The following is an 11,572-nucleotide window of genomic DNA, read 5'->3' as shown; positions in this document are numbered from 1 at the left end:
ACCTTCTGGCTTGTTTCTTTCTGCTATGAAATGTATGATGAGTCCAGGATTTTTTCTTTATTTTTTATTCACGAGTAAACTTTATTGAATAGTGGAAAGAATACTAGATTTATAGTTAGAAAACGTGGTATTGTATTTTAAATCTGGTATTCACTAGCTATGTGCCTTTGGGCAAGCCAGTAAACTCTTATTAACACATGCATAAACTCATCTATAAAATGGATATAGTATCGCCTCTATCTCTCTCACAGAGTTGTTTTAAGGCTCAAGTATGATTACGAGTGTGAAAATGCCTTAGAAAGCATGAAACTCTTAATGTAAGGGATTTTTTTTAAGTAGAAAATAGATTCTCAAATGTTAATGAAGGAACGAAATTCAGATATTTGCCTATTTTTTATTATCCTTTGACTATCTGTGTTAGACAGAATAATGTCCTCCCCAAAGATACACACATCCTCATCCTCAAAATCTGTGAATATGTTACTTACATGGCTAAAGGGATTTTGCAGATGGGATTAAGTTAAAGATACTGAAATTGTGTGAGTATCCTGGATTGCTGCTATGCTGGCACACGTGAGCCAAGGATTGCAGGAGGCCCCTAGAGGCTGAAAAAGGCAAGGAAACTGATTCTTTCCTAGAGCCACTAGAAGGATACAGTCCTGTGGATATCTTGATTTGGGGACTTCTGACCTCCTGAAGTGTAAGATTATAAATTTGTGTTGTTTTAAGCCACTAAGTTTGTGGCCATTTGTTATAGCAGCAGTAGAAAACTAATATAGCTTCATAACATTCAGAGTCTAAATGTTAAAAATGAAAGGGAAACATGTCACAAGCGATATCTTCTTTCTCGTATTATTTGGAAATTTGATAACCTTTGTCTTAATACTGGTCACATGCCTTGGGCACATTCACTCTTTACATGATTATCCTACTCCAATTTTCTTAATTAGCATCCTATTCTTGGCATTATTTCCCCTCTCCAGTATCTAATCCAACTCTCCTCTTCTTGGTATCTAAATATTGCCTCAAATCCTGCTTCTTATTTTCTCAGAGTGAAACCACAGTAGTAACCTCTAAAAGCCTTTGGATAACTCTTATTCTTTTTGACTTATGTTTCTCATTGAGCATGCATTTTCATGCTTATGTTTTACTTGGTTGTGTTGTTTATTAGTTTGTCAGCATCAAATGTTGTTTGCCTTAAATCCTAAGCTCATAGGTACTACATACAAAGTTCAGTCATTTATTTTGCAAAACATACTGTCATGCTCATGCACAATTCTGACGTTTTTAATTCATCAATCCTTATGTATCCTGCCTAGGCACTTTCACCCATATCCATATTCATTTTGTGTGGATGAACCCCAAGTCGATGCTTCTAGTCTTCTAGCCTTTACCTACTTTATTCCTGCAAATGAGAATACAGACATGATAAACACACATTTTTCCAACCTCAAGATGTTTGACAATTTTTCATAATTCCATGCACAAAGACAATAGGAAGTAGAGAGGATAGGCACCTAAGTCAATCTAGGGTGGTGAGACGAATGTTTTCAAAATGAAAATGATACTTGAAGTGATCTTGAGAGACACATATGAGATATGAGTTAACCGATCAAAAGAGGAGAAAGGGCCTCCTGGGAGAGAGGATGGCATGAGGGAAAGAGAGAGAGAGACAGAGACAGAGAGAGAGAAAAGAGAGAGAGGAGCAAATTAAGGATGATCACCAGTTTGCTGAATTGAGTGCTGAGTCTGTGGCCATTCCACTCAATTAACACACCATAACATGCAGACACACACACACATACACAAAAGGGCAATACTTGTGGAAAACACTTCAACCTTCTGTGTTGAAGGTCTTTTCAGAAGAGCAAACAATTAGAAACAAAGAGCCGGAGCTCAGAAGGAAGGTCCAGCCTCAAGCTAGAGACATAGCAGTGGGAAGTATCCATACAAGGTGAATATGGAGGTGGATAAAATTGCCTAGGCAGAATGTATAATGACAGAAGGAGAGAGGAATAAAAAGAAAAATCTGGAGAAAACACATTTCAGCAAGAGACAAAGGAGAAGCTGCATACTGAAAAGACAGCGAATGAACAACTAGAGAGTTGGAACAGAACCAGGAGAGATGTGTATCAGAGGGACTAAGGTAGAAGATGGTTTCAAGGAGAGAATAGTCAACGGGGTCAGATATTGTAGAAAATTGAAGTGAATTTAACCAGTCCTCCTATTTCAGAGGCTATTTCCAAGTAACCAGCTTTGGGAATAGTTTCCACGGTTTGAAGGATCAAGTCAGTAATCTCTGCATGAGGGAAAGATCTTCAACACAGAAGAGGAGGTAGAGCCAAAGACCACAAAAAGCACAGTTTCCAAATGTTAAGAGAAGAATGAAAAAAAAAAGAAAACCCAACAAGTCCAGAGAGTTCAATAGAATATATGAAAATACAGTTATAGAACCAGGAGCTCAAGGAAAAGCATTCAGAGGACCTGGAAACAGAGCAATGTTGAAACATAAAGGGCCAGGGTCAAACAGATTGAAAGGTGGTCCTTACGTTCCATAACTAGGATGTCACTAGTAAGGGTTGGGCGATTCTGGTTTATAGTTGGTTGAGTTGAAGAAGAAAAATGAGGAAGAATCAAGAAAGTGTTGTTTTCTATTAAGACAGAAGTGACTGGAACATGGAAAAAGGGCAGAAGTTTCTAGAGACAGAAAGTATAATTGATGAAACAAGATCCCTGAAGAGGCAGGAGGAGGAAATCCAGAAGAGAGGAAGAAAGCTTAACCATAATTCAGCTTCTGATATTTTTGATATAGAGAAAAAGAGAAACTTTCATTTCCTGGATTTTGTCCATAAATGATGAAATTAAGTAAAATTTAAAAGCATAGTATTAGAGTCATTGCACCATTTAAAGAAGTTTATGCACAACATATTATACCTTAGATACATTGCAACAGATTTTTCAAAAATCTAAGCTCATTTAGTATGACAGATAAACAATTTATTTTTAAAATCAGCTTTGAAAAAGTCAATTCTATAATAAGATGACACCTGAATCTATTAATTCTATTCCTATTTAGTGCATCATAAGTCACCTATTTATTTGATGGGGGAAAATAAACAACTCCTCAGGCAGAATTTGTGCCTTTGTTTTTCCTAAACTCTTTAAACTTATTACTCATAGTAGGTGCTAGTAATTTTATATCCGATACAATTGAATTAACTTGTTAGTTAATGTTTGAAGTGTATTTTAACAATTAGAATTCAAATGGGCTTTAGAAAACACCTGTGTCTGATTAGGCATCTAAGCCAGGTATCTCTATAAATATAACCACATTTTAATACTTGAAAGAAAAAAATAATGTATCTGTTTATATATTAACGATATCTATATTCTGCTCCATACACCCAAGCTCTAAAAGACAACTTGTTCTTTTAACAAGAACAGATTATGAATCTTCTTTCAACACACATGCAGATCTGGACCAAAAGTAAAGACCACACCTGCCAAAGTATTCCAAGATTTTTACATCCATGAGCTTAAATAGGCATCCAGTTTAAATAATTCCAAGAAAAAATATGAGGGAACACATAACACATAAAACACACAGAGAAAACCATAGGGCTAAGTTAAATTGTCTTAGTTGGCCAAATACCAAGTGGTATTCTTGCAGGAGGAGGAGGCAGAGCCACAGCAGTTGGTGGCAAATGCAGGAACATGTTATATGATCCAGGAGTGTGTCATATGCCATTGCCTGCCTCCAAAAAGGTGGAATTTCCCATATCTACTCCAGCAAAAAGGCAGAGGTCACAGATAATGCAAAGCAGTAGATGATGCCATTGCCAAACCCATTTGTGTTTGGATTTAGAAAGCTTTATCTGAAACACTAATGATTGACTTTGGAAATTGTCACCTTTTCCCTCAAAATTCGAAGCTGGAGTTATATCTTTGCCAACCCATTCATAATCTCTGTTCTCATCATTTTTCTCCTTTCCATATTTTTGTAGATTTAGTAGCAATTCTCCATCCTCTGGCAGGATGTCTTGAAAAACTCCTGCCAGTGAGGCTGAGAACAGTAACCAAGTTGGTGATAGGGCTCACACCTGGGCTCTTGGCTTGTTCTAAGTGAGCAATACTCTGCTTTGGATCTTGGCTCTCATAGCCGGGTCATTATCGGAACCTCTCTCCTGCCCCGTTTCTTTCGGCTGGGCAGCCTCCTAATCCTTCTACGGTTGGAGGCTGCTTTGAACTTGAAGGTCTTCCAGAGACTCAAGTTTGATTGAAATTCCCCAGCCTGTGTTCTCACCTTAAGTTCTGCTATGTCAAGTGCCTGCCTGCTTGGTCTCCACATCCCCTGTTGCTAGCTCCTGAATCTGAGTGCTGCTGGCCTTCTGGGATATCCTTGAGTTGACTGCTCAACCTCCCAGACCTTTCCTACATGTCTGCTTTGACTTTGGTTTGTTCATATACATAAAAAAATATCTGTGGAGGCTTTCTAAATGAAAAGCTGTAAACCATACAAGTACAAATTTTAAAGAATAATATCTAGTACAAAGTTACCGAAAAATAAATGTGACTGGGCGTCTGAAAGTCTGGATGTCCTTTTACTCATTGTGGCAGATGTTCCGCTACATGTGTGTTTTTATTTTCATTCTGTGCCAGAGATTGACTACATTTTCCAGATTGACTACATCTCCTACCTGTAAAAGAAGTAGATATGGCCATGTCACTGAGTTATGGATAATGAAATATAGGCAAAAGTGACATGCCCCACTTCCAGTCTCGGCCCACAGAAACCTCCCACTGGTGAGCCCCATTCTCTCCTCCCTCTCTGCCTGCCAACTGAGGGGACTCCAGGGCTGCAGAGGAGGGCAGAGCCGCAACATGGAGGGACCGAGTTCCTGAAAAGCTTTGTGGAGCAGAGTATCTTTCTCACGAACCCACAGTGTATTGTGATAGAGAAAGAACTAAAATTTTCTTGTCTTAAACCACTGAGATTTCAGAATTTATTTGTTACACCTGGAGTTACATACTCTAACCAATACATTGCATCTAACTACCTTCTCTGCTTCTGGGGTTTCACTCCTAGAATCTGAACCAACCTGTTCTGACCTGTCCTCACTGAAGGAGCTCCACTTCTGCTGCTACAACCAACGCTTTTCCTTCATCGGCTCATTACCACCTTCATTTCAATGAAAAACAAAAACAAAAATCAATTTCCCTGGATAATTTTCTCTCTTACTACTTCCCACACTTCTCTCTACTTCCCACATCTCCCAGATTAATTTAGGCATACTAATTTTTGGCCAGTGTCCCCATGGTCTCTCACAACTTACTGTGATCTGCACTTTCTAGATGGGTGACATTGGGGAAGTAGTTAAACCTCTTCAAGACATAACTTCTTTACGTAGAGATAATAATATCTTATTTCAGAAGTACGGTGTCAAAACTAAATGAACACTGGTTACCTCAATTATAAAGTCACGATACTAAAATATATGCAATGTATTTTAATATAAGTATCAAATGGATATTCATAGATCTTCATTTTGAAAAACCTTGAACTTTGGCAAAATGTAGGCATTCCATATAAGTTTCTTCCCTCCCTTCCTTCTTCCTTTTCCCCTTACCCAAAGGACTAAAGATGTTTTTGCAAAGTGCTGCCATTTGCTGCCCACAGGAACCTATAACATTCATTCATTCATTCATCAAATATTCATTGAGTATTCATCACATGTTAGTGTTAAGGGAGACAGAGGCAGGATGCTATCACTAACGAAAAGGGCTGGAAAAGCTGGTGGGGGAGTAAGGGGCTGCATACCCTGAGGGCAGGGGAAAAATGGAAAGGAGGACCATGAGGAAAGTCTTCAGCTGGATCTTGTAAAAGATTGCCATTGACAGCAGAAGCAGCAAAAATCCATGGTATGCTATGTAATGCTCACAACTCCTTTCCTTCTGCCTTGGAATAAAAATATCAATGGAAATTATTCTGTGAATGTGACCATTACGTTTTACTTCTGCTGATATTGAAGTTTGTTCTTATTCCCTGAGGACACAGGTGAAGGTGGAAAGGAGGCTGTGGTCTGAGGAGGTTGGAGACGTCAGCCTGGAATTTAGTATTTTCTGTAGGCCATCTCTTCGTGGGTAATTGAAAGTGGGCTCTTTGAAATGCTAGTGATTTAATAATTTTCTTATGAATTAAAAAATAGGCGCATGCTCTTCCTTTCTTCTTTATAAAGGAGCCATTTAAACATATTCCAGTGTTGGAAGTATTTCTAGCTTAAATATTTCAGAACTTTGAAAATTAAAAGGTTTAGTGTTTAGGGCAAATAGATCCTGTCTTGTTTCGCATAACCAGGGCTGAACTTTTAATGTCCTAACATTTCCGGGCACAGAGACAAACGCTGCCATGTTTTACAGCCACACGAAGAGTGAGGTAATCACTAGCAGCAGAGGCGTTGATGTCTTTCTCTAAGTTATTCACAGTGTTCGGGTTCCACATGTGCTGCTTCCTACCTGACATCTCCTCTCTGCCACATTCAATTGCTTTTGTTAATTTCATTGATTTAAAGAGAGCAGTTCTGCTTTCTGCTTGCCTTTCAGGCAGGCAGGAGGATTGATGCATTTCCTTCACTTCCATTCCCTGAGGTTGATGACATTTTCAATGAGTAATCTTATTTTTTTATTCTCTACTTTGCATTATAAATGTGACTCTAGAATGTACAGGCATAGGTACCTGGCTATACTCACGGTATAATACACATGCGTGTGTGTACAAACACACATATGCACATAGATACACTTACACACACAAAATGCAATGTGTGTATACATTATACACATGTATCTTCAGTATTATATATAAACTTATATAGTCATAGGCACATTACTGATGCATACTTGTGTGTATATGTATACATGTGAACATTTCATGTATGTATGTTTACACTCACAGGGAGTTATTGAGAGGCCAGACGGATGTTAATGAAAACTGTATTAATGAACTTTCTGGTCAGTTAGGACCAATATCAGTCTGTGTCTCAGCACTTACAAGCTGGGTAACTTGGTAAACTCAGTCGAGTAACTTAACCTCCTTAATTCATAGACTTCACCAGGAATATAAAACCTTACCTCATATCATACCCACGAGATATTTATGAGGATTAAATGAGATCAAGGGCCACAATGTTTGCCTTAGCTGTGAGCTTGGAGCACAGCAAAAGATGAATGCTATCTGCTACTAGTTTGTATTATTTTTGTACAGACGCACATAGCCATTCTCTAATTAACGGCAATTGGTTCCCTGCCCATCTGTAATTTCTGGTTCTATGATGGTTAATCCAGACCTTTTTTTTTTTCTTTTCAATTCGTGTTAAATATCTTCCCAAACCAATTGACTCCACAGGTTATCTAAGTTCATTGAAATGATCAACGTGCTAAATTTCTAAATGTATTGAAATTATGAGTGTGTATGTGTAAAAACTAATAAATTGTGATATTTTTCAGCCAAATCATGTGGAGGACCTTGATTTAGCAATAGATGTTTTACTTGGTTCTAGAACATTAGTGTGTGTGCATATAAATGTACACATATGCATGTGAGATATCTATATATTTATAGCACAATTGTATACAATGATAAATGCAAGAGCATAAAAATAAAGCCAGAGAATAAAAATTAAATGCATGATAGTAAAATCAGAATACTTCACAGAGACTGCTTGCATGGAGGAAAGGGTATGGAACTGCAAACAATAACTCTTTTTCATGTCTTTATATCACAGTACTTTGACATGTGGTCTTGGGCAACTCAATATCTCTAAATCTTGCTTTTCTCAGATGTAAACTAGGGATACCAAAATCTTTTCCATTGCTAACACGTTGGGTTATCTTGGGATACATACTTAACCTCTCTGCGCCCCAGTTTCCTCATCTGTCAAATGAGGGAAAGATTTATATATAATATAGGGTCAATCCAACCTTTAACTATTCAACCTAAATGTTCTATACAAGTTATGTGCAGAAAAAGTTAACTTCTAATATATGGGAAAATGTACACTTTAAGGCTTTAGTATTAATACAGATTATATGTATATGTGTGTATGTATGTATTTTTTTTTCATCTTACCATTGTCTTTATTTATTTATTTTTTAATTTTTTGTTTATTGCAGTAACATTGGTTTATAACATTGTACAAATTTCGGGTGTACATCATTGTACTTCTATTTCTGCATAGATTACATCATGTTCACCACCCAAATACTAATTACAACCCATCACCACACACTTGTGCTGAATTATCCCTTTTGCCCTCCTCCCTCCCCCCTTTCCCTTTGGCAACCACCAATCCAATCTCTGTCTCTATATGTTTGTTTATTGTTGTTATTATCTACTACTTAATGAAGGAAATCATACGATATTTGACCTTGTCCCTCTGACTTATTTCACTTTGCATAATACCCTCAATGTCCATACACGTTTTCACAAATGGCTGGATTTCATCGTTTCTTATGACTGACTAGTATTCCATTGTGTATATATACCACATCTTCTTTATCCATTCGTCCCTTGATGGGCACATAGGTTTCTTCCAAGTCTTGGCTATCATGAATAACGTTACAATGAACACAGGGGTGCGTGTATCTTTACGCATTGGTGTTTTCAAGTTCTTTGGATAAATACTCAGCAGTGGAATAGCTGGATCATATGGTAGTTCTATCCTTGATTTTTTGAGGAATCTTCATACTGTTTTCCATAGTGGCTGCACCAGTTTGCACTCCCACCAGCAGTGTATGAGAGTTCCCTTCTCTCCACATCCTCTCCAACACATGTTGTTTCCTGTCTTGTTAATTATAGCCATTCTGACGGGCGTGAGGTGATATCTCATTGTAGTTTTGATTTGCATTTCCCTGATAGTTAATGATTTTGAACATCTTTTCATGTGTCTGTTGGCCATCTGTATATCTTCTTTGGAGAAATGTCTGTTCAGGTCTTTTGCCCATTTTTTAATTGGATTGTTAGTGTTTTTGTTGTTGAGATGCATGAGTTCTTTATATATTTTGGAGATTAACCCCTTATCAGATGTATGGTTTGCAAATATCTTCTCCCAATTGTTAAGTTATCTTTTCGTTTTGTTGCTGGTTTCCTTTGCTGTGCAGAAGATTTTTAGTTTAATGTAGTACCAGTTGTTTATTTTTTCTATTGTTTCTCTTGCCCGGTCAGACATGGTGCTTGAAAATATGTTCCTAAGACCAATGTCAAAGAGCATACTGCCTATGTTTTCTTCTAGAAGTATCATAGTTTCAGGTCTTACATTCAAGTCTTTAATCCATTTGGAGTTAATTTTTGTGTATGGTGTAAGGTAAGGATCTACTTTCATGTTTTTGCATGTGGCTATCCAATTTTCCCAACACCATTTGTTGAAGAGACTTTCTTTTCTCCATTGTGTGTTCTTGGCTCCTTTGTCGAAGATTAGCTGTCCATAGATGTGTGGTTTTATTTCTGGTCTTTCGATTCTATTCCATTGATCTGTGTGTGTGTTTTTGTGCCAGTACCATGCTGTTTTGGTTACTATGGCTTTGTAGTATATTTTGAAATCAGAGAGTGTGATACCTCCAGCTTTGTTCTTTTTTCTCAGGATTCCTTTAGCTATTCGGGGTCTTTTGTTGTTCCATATAAATTTTAGGATTCTTTGTTCCATTTCTGTGAAAAGTGTTGTTGGAACTTTGATAGGGATTGCATTGAATCTATAGATTGCTTTAGGAAGTATGGACATCTTAACCATGTTAATTCTTCCAATCCAAGAGCACGGAATATCTTTCCATTTCTTTGTGTCTTCTTCAATTTCTTTCAGCAATGTTTTATACTTTTTGGTGTACAGATCTCTCACCTATTTGGTTAAGTTTATTCCTAGGTATTTTATTCTTTTTGTTGCAATTGTAAATGGGATTGTATTCTTAATTTCTCTTTCTGCTACTTCGTTGTTAGTGTATAGAAATGCAACTGATTTTTGTATGTTGATATTGTATCCTGCAACTTTACCATATTCGTTTATTACTTCTAAAAGTTTTCTGGTGGATTCTTTAGGGTTTTCTATATACAAAATCATGTCATCTGCAAATAGTGACAGTTTCACTTCTTCCTTTCCAATTTGGATCCCTTTTATTTCTTTCTCTTGTCTGAATGCTCTGGCAAGGACTTCTAGTACTATGTTAAATAGGAGTGGTTAGAGTGGGCATCCTTGTCTGGTTCCTGTTCTTAGAGGGATAGGTTTCAGTTTTTCACCATTGAGAATGATATTAGCTGTGGGTTTGTCATATATGGCCTTTATTATGTTGATGTACTTTCCTTCTATACCCATTTTATTCATAGTTTTTATCATAAATGGGTGCTGTATCTCGTCAAATGCTTTCTCTGCATCTATTGAGATGATCATGTGATTTTTATTCTTCATTTTATTAATGTAGTGTATCACGTTGATTGATTTGGGAATGTTGAAGCATCCCTGCATACCTGGAATAAATCCCACTTGATCATGGTGTATAATCTTTTTAACGTATTGTTGTATGTGATTTGTTACTATTTTGTTGAGGATTTTTGCGTCGATGTTCATCAGTGATATTGGCCTGTAATTTTCTTTTTTTGTGTTGTCCTTTTCTGGTTTTGGTAACAGGGTAATGTTGGCTTCGTAGAATGAGTTAGGGAGCTTCCCCCCCTCCTCAATTTTTTGGAAGAATTTGAGAAGGATAGGTATTAAGTCTTCTTTGAATGTTTGGTAGAATTCACCAGGGAAGCCATCTGGTCCTGGACTTTTATTTTTGGGGAGGTTTGTGATTACCGTTTCGATCTCCTTACTGGTGATTGGTCTATTCAAATTCTCTACTTCTTCTTGATCCAGTTTTGAAAGGTTGTATGATTCTAAGAATTTATCCATTTCTTCCAGATTGTCGAATTGGTTGGCATATAGCTTTTCATAGTATTCTCTTATAATCTTTTGTATTTCTGAGGTGTCTGTTGTAAGTTCTCCTCTTTCATTTCTGATTTTACTTATTTGTGCCTTCTCTCTTTTTTTCTTGGTGAGTCTAGCTAAAGGTTTGTCAATTTTGTTTATCTTTTCAAAGAACAAGCTCTTGCTTTTGTTACTTTTTTCTATTGTTTTTTTAGTCTCAATTTCATTTATTTCTGCTCTGACTTTTATTATTTCCCCTCTTCTACTGATTGTGGGCTTTGTTTGTTCTTCTTTTTCCAGTTCCTTTAGGTGCATTGTTAGATTGTTTATTTGAGATTTTTCTTGTTTGTTGAGATAGGCCTGTATTGCTATAAACTTCCCTCTTAGAACCGCTTTTGCTGCATCCCATAAATTCCGGCATGTCGTATTTTCATTTTCATTTGTCTCCAGGTATTTTTTTATTTCTTCTTTGATTTCTTCGTTGACCCAGCCGTTGTTCAGTAGCATTTTGTTTAATCTCCACGTATTTGTGGCTTTTCTGATTTTCATCCTATAGTTGATTTCTAGTTTCACACCGTTGTGGTCAGAAAAGATGCTTGGTATTATTTCAATCTTCTTAAATTTAT

The sequence above is a fragment of the Diceros bicornis genome, chromosome 10 (genome assembly GCF_020826845.1).
Source record: "Diceros bicornis minor isolate mBicDic1 chromosome 10, mDicBic1.mat.cur, whole genome shotgun sequence".
Lineage (NCBI taxonomy): Eukaryota > Metazoa > Chordata > Mammalia > Perissodactyla > Rhinocerotidae > Diceros > Diceros bicornis.
The sequence above is the reverse complement of the archived record's forward strand: the minus strand, read 5'-3'. Positions refer to the sequence as shown.